Source organism: Pogonomyrmex barbatus, unplaced genomic scaffold, assembly GCF_055798465.1.
Source record: "Pogonomyrmex barbatus isolate J1 unplaced genomic scaffold, ASM5579846v1 scaffold2, whole genome shotgun sequence".
Classification (NCBI taxonomy): domain Eukaryota; kingdom Metazoa; phylum Arthropoda; class Insecta; order Hymenoptera; family Formicidae; genus Pogonomyrmex; species Pogonomyrmex barbatus.
Genome location: NW_028297116.1, coordinates 10,281,173 through 10,297,180, shown reverse-complemented (window position 1 = coordinate 10,297,180; position 16,008 = coordinate 10,281,173). Strand labels below are relative to the sequence as shown.

At 34.8% G+C, this 16,008-nt stretch overlaps 1 long non-coding RNA gene across 2 annotated transcripts in view; it reads right to left on the bottom strand.

Moving 5' to 3' along the window:
• LOC105425690 (uncharacterized) overlaps positions 1-14,766 on the bottom strand; it is a 54,778-nt gene extending 40,012 nt beyond the window's left edge. The window contains exons 1-2 of one of the 2 annotated variants that reach the window (XR_016139363.1): positions 14,553-14,766; positions 5,027-5,213 (exon numbers count right to left, since the gene is read on the bottom strand). This is a non-coding gene — a long non-coding RNA (uncharacterized LOC105425690). Of the gene's footprint in view, positions 1-5,026; positions 5,214-10,432; positions 10,544-14,552 lie in introns of those variants that run through there. The other variant, XR_967680.2, reaches the window with a different exon arrangement.
• Positions 14,767-16,008: the final 1,242 nt, after the last annotated feature.

The window sequence follows — 16,008 nt, the reverse complement described above, 5'->3', positions numbered from 1 at the left end:
AAGTAACAGCATGCGCAACCACTGCATTTAGTAAATAATTAAGTTTATAAAAGTACATGAGATATATAAACGTAACTTTATAATAACAGTAAATTACAGTACGCCAGTAATTTAATTTTTGAAAAAAATGCAATTACTTTATGTGAGTTTCTTTTTTAATTAAGAGCTATAAATAAAATTTAAAAAATTAATTTTAACAAATAATATAGTAGATATGGACTCTTAAAATTGAAAAAACAATTAACTTTCTCTTTACTTTATTTTGTTTTTATTAATTCTGTCATTCTGTTATATTAAATACATACTTCTTATTTATTTATTTTTTACGATTTTTCAATCATGTTCAATCATGTATCTTTTTTCGCATTTTTCTAACATATTTATTGTATTATCTCTCACAAAAGCATATATATATGGTTGCATATAAATGGCTAAATATATATGAGTCAATGTATTGAGTTTGAATCTGTGGTTAGGTAAGCTTAAACAACTATGTAGAGATTAGTTATCATTGTGGAATTTTATATGAGCGGAAAAATGAATATTATTATGGCATTTCTGAGATACTTAATCAACTTAAACATTTTAATCACAAAAGTTTATTCGAATAATTCGCTGAGTCGATGGTTTTCACGTCGAACCACGTCGACGTTGTGGTATTCTCGCGAAAGAGAGGAGAGAGAGAGAGAGAGAGAGAGAGAGAGAGAGAGAGAGAGAGAGAGAGAGAAATTGCAGTTTCCTTGTAACATCGTATATATGCCGCAACGTGGACAGCTACTCTGGAAAATTAATATGTCAAGCTCGCTCGTCCAGCCGGATGGACGCCACTGGCGGGAAACTCGAAGAAGAGCCGGACGAGGAAGTGACGTGGATCGTATCCGCGTTGTGTATTTACCGATGGGGAGGCTATGGGTTAGGGGGTGGACACCGTATAATTAATCACCGCTCATCCATCACGTGCTCCTGACGCATTCCCCCGGTCATTCCTTAGATAATAGATTCGGTCGCGTAGGATAAGCGCCTTCTCCGACCGCAGCCGAGTTTATATATATTATCACGCTTTAAAAAACGTTGAAATTATCTGTCAGGAGCAAGATTACGAGAAGAATAACGATTTGATCGCCGGTGCGAGAACGTGATAAAGCAGCACACGAAATAATTACGGCGAGATCTCTTCGCACAACTGACAGTTTTTCTACTCGTGTAATGTTATTAAAAAGAAATGTGAGATTTTCTCTAGAAACATGTAACATTAAACATGCGCATTTTACGTAATATATGTTAAAATATATTATGTTTCTCATAGTTTTTGATTTTTTTTTCAGCTTATATATATATGAATAATATATAATTATTTTAAATTAAATATCTTTTTAATGATATTGTTCTCGATGATGCGTAACATATATATATAGTAATATATTTTTTATGAAATTTACAAATTGATATAAAATCACGTGTAAGTTTAAAATAAGCTTTGAATTTCATCGGTCATTGACATTTTCTATAAATTAATTTTATTAAAAACGGAACCGATATTTCGACGATTATATAATCGAGAAATTTTAGTCTGGCGTACGCGAAAAGTACATAAATATAGAGAGGATAGAGATCCGGAAGAAAGAAATTAAAAGGTTTAACGCTATTGGATTCGAATCGGCCGCACGAGCGACGTCGATCGATGACAATTAATTCAAAAGTCGTACTTACTAATTATCGCACGCGGGCACAATGTGTGATTCATTTCGTCAAATTTGCGGCCGATACGTCAAATCTGAATAAAGCAACTGGAATTTACTTGCGCTCGATAATTTGTGTGCACGGGGTAAATACCGACTCTACATTTTGGTCGGTTAAAATAATCGCGATGCAAAATGCACGATGATTATTTTGAGGCATAACGCGATCGCCGATTTCGAATTCATCGGCACTGACGAAATCAGCATCGCTTCGCTCAAGCTTCGTTAAAAATATTCGCTGTTTACGTTTAATAACAATTATTTCCATATTTCCGTTTCCGGCTTTTAATCCGACGCCGATGTGATAATTATTCCTATTTACCGAAAGGCTAGATGATCGAACGAACCGCGACGCTCTCGCGGAATTTGCATTCTTCATTATACACGTTGTATTTGTACGACAAACAGAAAATATTTCTGCATTAATTATATAGCACTTACATGGAATGGATAAGACAAATTCCCTCTGTTTTTAAATTACACAAGGAAAATTAAAATTTAAGATGTTTCACATATTTAATTCAATATGTTAGCTTAGATAAAAGGAATGCTTATTTTCCCTCTTGTTATGAATAATTTTTCAATTTAGTTATTATTTCATAAACCATAGATAATATTTCCTATAAGAAAATGTAGGAAGAAAATATGCCTTAAGAATGTACGATTAATTATAATATTTTGGAAACAGAAACAATTTTTTGAAGATTTTTATCAGATATTTTTCTTTGTGAGTTATCGATACTTTTATATACATTTAAATATACGCAGAGCTCGAATCCGTTAATTCGTATGCAAAATGGGATACAAATGTGGCACATGTGATTCATCAATTCAGTGGAACCCATAGGGACTGCATATTCTTCCTATTATTTAGGAAACAAACAGCGAGATCATCGCTCGTGTGGAAAAACGGCTGCGTATGCTCCGACAAACGACGCACGGCCGGATTGATAAATTCAACCGGCGCGTTCGTTCAGTTAAATGCTGCTGTATTCCTACTAATTCTTCAGACAATCCTCACCGATCCCTTTTGCCATGTACCTTTCATCCCCTTCTTTTCCATCGCACCCCATCGCATACACAATTCGGCATGACCCACATGCAACGATTTAAATGCATTTCGATTATTTCGAATTCCCGTAACATTTTGCATCGATATTTACATCGTTAACTATTGAAGGACATCTTATAATTTTTTTATCTTTAAGAGATCATTATATATTTTATTAATTTACAATAATTTTATAAACTGACCTAAAATCAACGAATAATATAATTTTTATTTTAGGAAATAGTTAGGAAAAATTATTATGCACACACACACACACACACACACACACACACACACACACACACACACACACACACACACACACACACAAGTATTATATTAGTGAATAAATGAACTTAATGGAAAAAGAAAGAAAAGAAAGAAGAAAAAGAAAAAGAAGAAAGAAATATGTAGATTTAACTTCGGATTTTTTTATAAAAACCAAGAAAAACTCTGCATTTTTATTTAAACAATAAAATTTCTATATTGTATAAATGTGATATATTAAATAACAAATAAATCCATTTTGAAATCTTTTGATAGTAACTTTATTCAAAAAGAAGCAATAAATAAAAAGCAAAAAAAGAGAAAGATTAATTGCCGGTATTTCTGCTCTCATAATTTGAAAGAATTTTTTATAATAAGATAAATCTTTATATATATATATATATATATGATCGCACTCAAAATTTTTGTGCTGTTTGTTAAATTTACACAAACAAATTTATCATTAAGCTATCAGTTTAATCAAATTAATTATAAATAATAGATTAATATTAGATATATTTTATTTTAATATTTAATAATAATTTTTGGATACTTTTGGCATGCTGAATAGGGGAAGCTTTAAGGTTGCAGTCGTGACGCTTGCAATTGGGGTTTCGTGGGGTGTTTTATACGCTCATGTGTTGGGGATCATTCTATGCTAACCCTGCTATAACTCTGTCTGTGTTAAACGGTATGATCTTAAGCCGGACTCCTATTGAATACTCGGAATCAGACATGGGGGTGTTTCACGACGTGACAAACAACTATATTAGCCTCTATTGTCCCGTAACACACGGCACTTTTCACAGCCTGAAACCGATGCATTTCATACCAGAAGTTGCTGCATTCATAATATACGTATAATATACGTATAAGTAATTGTTGCATAAAAGAATAACTAAATCATTTAGATCTTTTATTCTACCTTTAATGATAATTGTAAATATTGCGTAATCTCTTAAAATTAAATACAATAAATTTTTATAAAGTGTGATTTGTATTATAATATTTGTATATAAAATAAAAAAATCATAATCTTTTATCATATTTGTCATAAAAATTAAAATCGATTCTTCCTTTTTTTTCTTTCTTTTTCTTTCGTTATTTATATTATCTAATTTTATTATTTTGTTTTATTTCAGTATATTTCTAGTTATTATAACATATATATATATATATATATATATATATATATATATGTGTAATATATATGTATATTAAAAATTAAGATGATTTGTGTTAATAAATATTGTGTATGTATATATGTATATATATATATATATATATATATATATATATATATATATATAATGTGTGTGTGTGTGTGTGTGTGTGTGTGTGTGTGTGTGTGTGTGTGTTTATTGGCAAAAACAATTTATATAACAATTTACTAGATACAAAAATAAGATTTATTATATAATTTTGGAATTTAATTCTACAGAATTTTAAAAGTTTATATTCTAAAATCCAGAAAAAAGAGAATGATAAAAGAGATTTTTTTTCAAGTCGTACAAAGAGTGTGATGCCATATAGCGTGTGCAGTTAGAGTTGCAAGGGAATTCAAGTACTATTTTTCTCAATATGTAATGCCACCTTATCAATCTGATAACGATTTCTGACGGTACTGCGTTATCTTTTTCGAATTGATGACAAGTGCATTTTCTACCAAGAAATATTAGTGAAATTGTGAAATTCTTTCAAAAATCTTGTTTATTTAATTATTTTATTTCTTAAATAGGAAAGAGAGACATAAGAGAGATGTAAAGTGAACGTCCACAATACAAGATCATTGCTACAGCGCGACTTATAACGCAATAGAAGGAACGTATAATCTCTTTGAGATAAGAAGCGAAGTACTTACCTATCTATAAAACCTACTGATAAAAGGTTTATTTCAGGTTTAAAATAGGAGGGATATTTAATAAGATGTATATCTCTGAATTTCTAATAAAATAAATAAATCTCTCACCTTTTTCTTTTTATTTTTCTATCTTCTCTACTTCTTCCGTTCTCATTCCACGACGCGGACGATACAGGACCGCGTTCGCATCACGATAACGTCTGTTTGTACATTGATAACTCGTCTCGTACCTGGCGCCCGTCTTCTGAGACATCCCGCCGTATGTCTGCACCAGAAATAATGCACTCATTGTTATCTACAAATGAAAAGCATCCGCTAGATGAACGGAATTTCACCGTTTTGAATATAATAATAATTATTATTAATAATGTACGCACATCGGCAAATCAATTAAATATTTCCACTATAAATTAATATTGAAGTTAAATTAATTATTGAAGTTTCTAATTGAAGATTCTAATTTTGTTTTAGCTTTGCAATTTCTCTCTCGTGCGGTCGTAGAACGCAGAAACGCTGTTTCACACGTTACGACGCGCATATATTCGGGGGTTATAGATTAAGTAGCGGTCGATAAAAGAAAGAACAATAAGTTCTCGAATGTCTTTGTCGAAGCCGCTCTCTCGCCGCGCTGTAATATTTTCAGGTAAACGGCCGGGAAGTTGTAAGAGAGCGCGGGCGTATACAAGGTACCCTGGACCTGGGTACCTTGTCTCAGGTACGTGAAGTACCCTCCGGGAACGACGAAATAGGCACGATCCCGGTGTTTGATCGTCATTGCTGGGCAAATAGCGGCGCGTTCGGCTTTTCGTCGAAAGGGTCCGATATGCGCACGGCCTCTCAAGTGGGGCCCACTTCTGCTGACTCGTCGCGTCGCGCCACGCTTTCTCGTCTTTCCATTTCTTCGAAAACACATCCGCAGTCGCGTAAAACGCATTCTTCGCATCGGAAAGGGATCCAAAACGTTTCTTTGTGATTTCACGAACAATTTGATTCTGAGTAGTAATAATCTAGATTAATTATGCATGATAAAAAAAAAAACTTCATTTTTCTTGGAGAAAATATGAATTGAATACATTATTCGAATGTTGTTTGTTTAAACAACCACATCATTCATTAACGTTATCTAATAATATTTTTATTTAATATGCATAATTATATCTACATTTAATGTAGATAATATATCTTTTAAAAGCTATTCTTTAAAAGCTATTCTGCGTTTAATTACAAATGCAACGAAAACATAGTCGAAATTCATTCTGTGTATGGCAAAATACTTTTTACTAACTAGCTTATGTTTATATATTCTAATCCTAATTATCCGTGTACTCGGACAATCCTAACGGACTTAGGTGTGCGATAATATTGAACAAATAGCGGTTTAATCGCGTCGGTGAGAATGCTGTTTGTATAACCGATAGTAGATCATTGACCGCGTTAATAATAAACTATTATTAACTTGTTATTCAATGAATCGATAATGTCTGATATTCATGTTGTTTAACGTAATTAGTTGCCCTTTGTCAAGACCATTTCGCGCATTGATCTAAAATGTTTACCCGGTAGACATAGATATATTTGAACTTGGCGTAACCTACAGATACGTATCCCGGGCTACAGAGTAATTCGATTTACGTTGCGCGATGTAATTTGCAGACCCGCGCCATAAATTCCAAGTATTGACTTTCAAAGCAATCCCCATATTTCACGTAAACATAATTTATGCGAATAACCAGAAATGCGTTTTACTTATTCGTGTTCATTCCCGTGTCCCATTAAATATTGTTAATTAGCAGCGATTTTATTATTTAATGCCGCAATTCAATGAGAAATTTTCACATTATCATTCCATATCGACACACACGTTTGAGAAGTGTATTGTAATAAATCAGAGTATTTCTTATAGATCATTATTAAATATTTCCACGGTATCGGATTTTCCGTGTTCAATTAAGCTTTTGTCTTTTCCCGCGAAGTTCATCGCCTTCATGTCTTTTTATTATTTTCTGATATGTAATTTAAAAATATCCCTGGAGGATGCAACGACGAGGTAATTATTGCTGTTTTTCTTCCATTCAACGGAAGACGTTGTTTGATCGAAAATGGGTACGTGCGTGTGAACAAGAGTCGCAACATCCCGGATCTTCTTTCCCGGCGGGAAGAGATCGATCGGCGGATTTGTCGAGAGACGTATAGTTCCGGCATGCTTCCTTCGTTTTATGTAATTTCCGTGCCAATATTAACACGCTACGTTCCGCCGCGCCGCGCCGCGCCGCGCCGCGCCGCGCCGCGCCGCGCCGTCGCGTTCCACTCTCGACTCGGCTCCGTGTATTGGCTTGTATGTCCTTCGCAAACAGACCAATCAATACCAATCTCTTAAGTTCCCGTGACTGCGCGAGACGTTCCATTTTAAATGAGACGTCGCGCTTGTCGTTCGCGATTAAAAAGGAAAAGAGAAATTATCGCGCGATAACGCAAGAGTAAACGCGTTCATGCGTAGCGTGTGTGAATCTTTTTTTTTTTTACTCTGCACTTGATAGCAAATTTTTCCGAGCTATTTTAATCCTATCTTTATCTCGTGACAATCAACGAATTTTTCGCGATAATTTTCAAAAATGAAAGATTGAAAATTGTTTCGAAAATTAACGATACCGATAGCGTTAAAAATATTTGTTAAGTTGCACGAATATGAAATAGATTTAAGAAATTTTACAGATGTGTAAGATATGTAATTATTATATATAAAATATATATAAAATATACCGATAAATCTATGAACAATAAATGTGTGAATGATAAAAAGAAAAAGTAGTAACAATGGCGCAAGAAGCTTGAACAGCTAAGAGGATCACGCAGAACAATGTTTCGACTGAGAGTTGGTGGACTTAAGGCTTAAGAAAAGAGGGTTGATGATGAAATGGAAGCACATTTGTTCTATCATCGTTTAATCGATCGTGACAACAAAAGAGACATAGTAGTATCAAGGATAGTGATTTATTAATATATATTAATATATATTTGGTAAATAAAAATAGTTATTATTTTTTTCTGTTTTAACTGATATTTACTTCTAAATATTCTAATATTCTTTAAAATTATTAATTGCAAATATATTATTCCTAATATAATGCGACGGTATTAATGATGATATGATGATGGCAAATGAGATCTTGTGAAACGACAATCGAGAAGATGCGACAAAGAGGAAAAAGATTCAAGGAATGGGATAGAAAATGAAGGATAAGGACGAGAGAGAGCAAGCCACCCACAGTGCTGGCGGTGTTCGACAAAGGCACCTCCGCGTCACTTGTCCGATCTCTCCGATCTACGCAAATAGACACCCCCGCGGCCGGCTTTTAACGTTCTCCAGTTTCCGTGCTCTCCGTTTCTTTTCCGCTTGTGTTTGCCAGCCCCCTCATTCCACCCCCTTTGCTTATCCGCTGCCGATACACCTGCGCCGACGACGACGCCAGCTGCATCGTCGTCATCGTCGTCGTCGTCGTCGTCGTCGTCGTCGTCGTCGTCGTCGGTCATCGTCCTAAAGCTGCAAACCGCAAAACTCAACGTCATTGTTTATTCCGAAGCTAGAGAAGTGCCGACCATGAATCTATCCCCTCGTTCTCCGCATTTATCCTTTTCTTTTTGTCCGTTGTCCAGGAGGAGGACAAATTCAATTCAAATTTGTTTTATTTAGCGAAAGTTCATCGGATCTCTGTCCGTCAATATTCACGACGATTATTTTTTTTCTCTGCAAACGCGAGATAAAGAGAAGTGGCATTCGATCGCAAACGTTTATGTGTATACTTGTGCAGCCGAGTCGAGAGCATCGCGGTAGTATTGTCTCAGCTCGTTCTTGCGTAAGTCGATATCGAGAATTTTTCCCGATTATTGGCACGCTCCATAACGGACTCCGTAAGTAAGGGTCGGACTTTGTGATTCAGGACGATCTCGGTTGGCACCGCTGATACCCGGGCATATTTAGAAAGGATTCAGTTTTATTTGTCGATATTAAAGTCGGCTCCCCCGCGACGGAAGCATCTCATTTGCCAAACGTTTGACCGTCGAAATGGTTTCTCTCGCACAACAATTTTCCGACGCTCACACACGATGTTTGCGAATATTTTAATGACGCTTCGTATTTTGTATATGTACCAATTGATCACAATGCACAGTAATTAATTTGCAACAGCAATTTTAGAACGGTGCGGTCTGATAAAAAAAATTAAGATTGATTTTGAGAAGTGCTTAATTTTAAGTGATTAATTCAAAATATGGTTTTATACGATAATATTAAAATTATATGTTTTATATATATAAATAGTATTAGTCGTAAGTGTTTTACATAAAAAATAAAATTTAATTAAAATATGGGATATTATTATTTATATGAAATTATTTAAGAAATATTATTATTTATGCCAAAAATAATAATTTGTATATGTGACGAGATTGTAAACAGTAATATTTTGTCAAATTATTATAACAATGATTGGCAGTTTTTAGCGATAAATTAATCCTATTAAAAGTTGGTGAAGTAACGAAGATATAGTTATAAACGAACGCGAAACACGGAAATGCTAGCAAAAATTGGCTTATATTTTCGTCACAGTCACATTTTTTTATGGCAGAAATTTATGAAAAAAGAACACAACTCCCTTTCAACGTAAAATGTTTAAATAAAAAAAAAATCATATTTTGACTAATGTATGTGTATATGCACCTATACGTTTTTTTTTTTTTCGTTAATTGATCAATTGCAAAATAAAATTATTATCAGATGTTAAAGAACGCGAAGAACACGATAGGCAGACACAAAAACGCAGAGACAGAGAGAGGAACGTCGCAGTTTTTGGCATTAATCTATTTTAATAACGTCCCGTGTGTTCCTCCGCCATGGAAACGCAATCGTAGCGAACTGCAAACTTCCTTGAGCGGACGTAGAGAGTCGATATTTACGTACCAACGAAAGCGTATGGAATCCAGGAAGCGAGGCGAAAATTTCCGGGGAAACACTCGCGAATCGTCGAACGCGTTTATTCGCCGTTCCGGAAACGTGATTTCGCCAGTAATCGTGATGTACGTGTTATCACGGGCACGTACACGCGCGGTTCCAAGCCGCGCCTCCTCGATTCCAGCTTCGTAGGCGGTTCCCGATTTTATTGGAAGTCCTTGAATAAATGTACGATTAATTTCGAACCGTTTCGTATGCCTATGGCCAGGCAGTGCTTACAGTGCTTACAGTGTTAAAATTCGAATAATTGCGCATCCTAACTAAGTTTTGATCATGTATTTGTGCACAGATATAACTCTGCCCTGATTTCCTTATTATTTTTCGATCTTTCTCCTTCGTATTTTCTTGGCGAAAAATTTCCTTATCGAATATGCAAATACGCAATAAGAAAAATAATGCTTCTATCTTACGTGTTGCCATTATCTTTAACAAAGTGAGATCCGCTTGGCACAGATTTGCGTCGTTAATCAAGGTTTAAAGAATCAATGATATGCTGCTGTACTTACGGATTTTCCCGAGACACGATAATGGGGTTTCCGACCCCTTCTAGATAAAAACGTCAATGACACATTGCTTGTTCGCCCATCGGGGCGCAGACACGCCGAGCGAAACGAACTGTTTTATAGCGTCTCGGGGGTAATCGGCGAGATTACCGCCTTGTATAGTTTTTTCATTGATAATTAATCGATAAACGGAGTTCTGTTTGCGTCCGACCTACATTACTTTGCGATAATATCGTTACATACTAGCGATTGCTTTCTCCGATTGGGTCGAGGTATGTAGCCGAAGATCTGCTAATCGGTAGCCAATCGACAAAATTTTTTAGATAAACCTATAATGTACATGCATAGATATCGGTTTATGTTATTCTTTTGCACCTGGAATTATCTCGATATCATAATGTCAACAGATATAACATTGTCTTAGTTCAATATTGCAGATATTTCCATGAAATATCATTTTTCTGTGATTATACTACTTTATGTCCGTGTCCCTATATTATAAGTACTTTTGTCATCGCGTAGAGATACCGCCAGAAATAATTTAACAGCTAAATTATTAATACGTAAACGTAAAAAAACAGAAAGACTAATATATTCATAGATATTTTTGCCCTCTTTTATATTACAATTTGCATTGATCTTTCAAAATTCATCTCACGACCAGTGATTTACGATTTCTCGGCAAAATCAAGGAGAAGCTCAGTTGATTTGTTAGTTAGGAACGCGGAAGCAGCATATGTAGTGCAGTGATTGAGAGATACTCCGGCGTATGTCAAGCAGTCGAAGTTACAATATCGCCAAACAAAATTCAATAAACCCTTCGGCAGAACGAAGCGTCACTCCAAATATTTCCAACTCAAACAGCCGTTCCAGTAATTCCCTCCACTTATACCGCTTCGTATCAAAGGTAAAGATTGGTTCAGCCAAATAATGGTATAGCAGCGAACTGCAGCCGGTAACGCGATCGAAACGTTATATATCGAGGATCTCCGGGCCCGGGAAAGACGCGGAGAAAAGTAAATGGCCGGAATATCGAGCATCGGGAAATTTGTTGGTATATGTAATCGCAAATATAATATACGTATTATATACGTTATATACGTTTCGAATCTATCACGCAACACTGTCGCGTACGCGATTGTCTACTCGTACAAATTGCGGTTTTTTTTTTCTCTCTTTGTTTAGCGACACATGTCTACAGGCAGATGACAAGATAAAAAGATGTGGAGAGCCTGTCAGTTAACATTATTTGGCACTACTTAAAATTCTGTTACTTCATTATATTATACGGAAAAATATCACATTTATTATTATGTTGTACAGTTAAAATTAGCTTTTCTCTTCAACAGAGTATAACATAAATAAAAAATAAATATCTTTTGTATTGCTAAGTTTTTTTACTAAAATTATTTCATCTTGATTTTATTTTTGCAGCCGTTTTGTTAAATAACTATGTCTCAACTTAAGTTTAATTTTAGCATATTAGAACCTAAGAAACATTATTATATAAATATACGATAAAACATTAGTGACTAGAAGTACCTAGAATTGTCACTAAATTTCTTTGAGAAAAAAGATCAGTTTTAAGAGATTGTAAATAAAAGATACATTGCTCCAAATAATAAGATGGTCGCCAGAGGAGGAGGATTCTCACGTGTCGAAAACGTTAGTATTTCACGTGTGATTGGGGCGGCAGGTAAGTCTTCGATACGAGTGCGATAAGTGCGATAAGTGGCCGCGGGCGGTTGCCAATTAGTCGCGCGCGCGTTGTGGCGGGCCGACGAAATTTGCGAGGGAAATCTGAATGAACGTGCCTCGAATCGCGCGCTACGCGGTTAATACAAATGTGTATTACCGAGCAAATAAATAAATATTTGGTCATGAGCGGAGCAACTCAAATATGTTCAAGCAATGTCAGCAGCATCTCTGCCGTTTCTCTCTTTCCAGTCTTCCTCGCTCTCCCGGGGTATCTCCCTTCTCTCGTTCGCGCTTTCTCCCTCTTTCTCTCTTACCTCCTTCCCTCTTTACAGGGTATTCCTCTCTCTTTCTTTTCAAGCCTCATGTCTCCTTCTTCTCACTCTTACATGTCTATCCCTCTCTGTCATTCCCATTAAGAGCGGCCCTTCTGCCCTCTCTCCCATTCTCTTTCATTCTCTCTCTTTCTCCGTTTCCCTCTTGGGTGATATATATATATATATGTGTGTGTGTGTGTGTGTGTGTGTGTGTGTGTGTGTGTGTGTGTGTGTGTGTGCGTGTGCGTGTGCGTGTGTGTAACTACTATTATGTCGTCGTCATACACGCGACGCTGCGCCACGTACAAACTCGCTTAGTTCGTGTAGGCAAGATGGTAGTATTCGAGTACAATATGTACCCAGTCTACCCCACGGGTTGACTCTCGGTATTTGATTCTTGAATCATTCTGTGTACGGGAGGAGCGGTTAATCGCAGGTTAAATATTTTGGCCGATCGCGGTGTTTTCGACGCCTGACATTCCGACAACGATCGTTCACCTTTTCTGAGTGCCAAAAATTAAGGGAATCACATTTAAGAAAATTGCAAATCTAAAAGTTGCGCAACAACAAATACATACTTTAATACCATAATATATGATAAAGTTCCTTCTTTATATTCTATTATTATTATTGATCTACACTCCCTTCCCCTCTAATTCTGGCGTTATCTAAAAATTATGATGCTTTGTCATTATAATATTGCAATTTATAAATAAAATGAGAATAGAATTATGCATACAAAAAGTTAAACGGTTTAATATTATTGCGTGATGTTGATAAAAAATGATGAAATAAAATTTATTATCTTGACTTGAAGTTGAGGATCAATTAATGTTATGCGAGACACTTGTGTAAACCCGTCAGCGCCGGTGGCATGCACTTGTGATCCCGTGATGACGCGTGAACGAGCTACCCGAATTTAAATTTTTGGCCGTACACCTCTCTATAAATAATTTTGATGTAAAGCCAGGCTGTCCCACTTTAAAAACCACGGATGACCGCACCATAACTATCGTACTCGTAAAAAATTGATTTCTTCTCATACCTCGATTACTCATCGCTTCACTCAATCTTCATTTCAAATCTTTTAAAATATGTAAGTGATTGATTGATAGTAAATGGCATAATTTACATATTTTTATATCCTAGATATATCGAAATAAAGACTTGATATGAGTAATCGAGATGTAAGAAAAAAAAAAAATATATATATATATAGTCAGATATTGCTTCCTTAATCATATCGATTATTCCAAAAAGTAAATTGATCGATATAGTGTTTGAAATATTAAGTTGAATATTTCGTCGTTATCAAATTATTGAATCCAATGTTTTTCATCATTCCATTTTTTTTTTATTTTTGGCAACAACGTGCTTATCCTTGCACGTTACGTCTATCTAAGTATAAATATCTTATTTCGAGAGACAGATATTTTTTCGTATATTTTTCAACAGATTATTCGTCATATCGTACGTGAATTACAGCGTAATAAAACGTTACGTAAGCGTACATTTGGTGAGATACCGCTTCTCTGCTTTATATCTCTAACACGTTTAACACACCACCTCGTTACAGAACGTGAAGTCGGCGAAACGTCATCTCGGTGCTCTTAAAGGGCGTAGCTTTCATTTCTATAAATAACACGCTCTATGTGTAACGTGTAATGATATTACGCTCATCTCATGGATTTCATTATCGTACATACGAAGTGTCTCTAAAGTACGTAATGATATTTAGAAATTAATATTATTAACGAAAACAAATGCGCTACATTATGTAACTGTGTAAGAAGTGAAGTGTCGTTATCGGAAATATTTTGCTCACGCCCATGATAGACTGATTATTTACAAAAATAATAATAATGTCAAAGTAAAAATATATTCGATCCAAAGTTTTGTGCAATTTGCTAAATGGTAGAAAGAATGAGAATCGAGCGAAAGAGAATTTGTGATTTCCTTTCGAAATAAGTTATCAGCCAACGCTGCTCATTTTCAGTCTACCCTGTACATTTCTGCCAACACGCACAACGCCGTTGTCGCTAAACGTATCAGCCTTACGAACTCGCGATATCTATCCTCTAAGTTCATATCCCACCCCATAAATACATTACCTGATAACGCACGTTGCGCCGTGCCGACGATAAGATACTCGACGACGAAATGTTCGTGCGTTATTCCGAAGTAAAATCCGTTTCACCGACGAGAGACACGAATTTACAACGCGGCGTTGCGCGAATAGCGGCACAGCCTGTGTGCCTGGGATTTATTACTTCGCGAGATTGTTTTTCTTCTTTCCATAATAACAGCGCGCGACGCTTTGCGCAGGATTTCGTTGTCGGACGAGAATTTACTATCATGATAGATCCCTCTGTGCGCGGAATTTATTACTTCGGAAAACAATCCCCGGTTTTTTTTTTACTTTCCTCTCTGAAGGACAGTGTATATTACACTTTGCGAGGGATTTCGCGTTGTCGCAATTGAATTTTATTTCCAAACAAAATTGATTTTTGGAAAAGCCTGTAATTCGAACGAATACTTTCAGTAAAATTGAACGATGGACTTTTAATCTTGAATTAAATTTTTGTAATACGAAATACAAAAATTTTTTAATTTAAATTTAATGCCATTACATTTATCTTGCTCTATGCATCATTTATGATAAAATATATATATATATATATATATATAAAATGCATATTAAAATTATAAATATACAAAATATTTTTTGTTTAGTCTTATAATTTTTATTCTTATAAATATTATTCTTATATATAATTTTTACGCAACATTTAATCAAGAAAAAAAAAGTAATAGAAGATTAAGAAACAAATCGAGTGTAAATCAAATCTAATTAAATAATCAGAAATGAGGGCCAGTGAATGTGGAAAAGCGACTAATAGAAAAGACGAGAAGATACTAAGAAGAGGATTGGGGGAGGGCACTGTTTCAGAGAGTCGGGGTAGTTTCTTCATTAATTTAAGAATTTGTCTCGTTAGTCAAATCACATCCACTTCGTTGCCTCAACGGTAGTTGATACAATTAATTAAAAGCAATCCCTTGGTGCGCGCTGGTAAAGCGAGTCTCGCAAAATTAGATTAGGAGCTTGAAAACTTCTTTTCGCTCGTGAACATCGTTTCTTCCGGATATCGATGATAATTAATTAGCATCACAATTATCGAATGCTTAATGGGACTTTATAAAATTACTCCGATTTTATTAAATTATTCTTAATGTCAGAGAAATTTGTAATAATGTACCACAAGAAAATAAAATGTTTCTATTTGTTTAGAAAAATACTTTAATTAGAATATTAGGAATTATTCAGATTATTTATTGGCATCATTATAATATAACTTTTTTAAGATGTTCCTCGTTTAACTTAAATGTTTATAAAGTGAATATACAAATAACAGATTTAATTATGAAAGTTAGATCGATAAGCAGAAATCTAATATTTTTATTGATTTTATTTAAAAAACAAACAATTTTTACACTTGTAAAATACTTTTAAAACAATTCTTTATCTTTATCTTTATCTTTTCTAAAATAAAATTTGATACGCTTGAT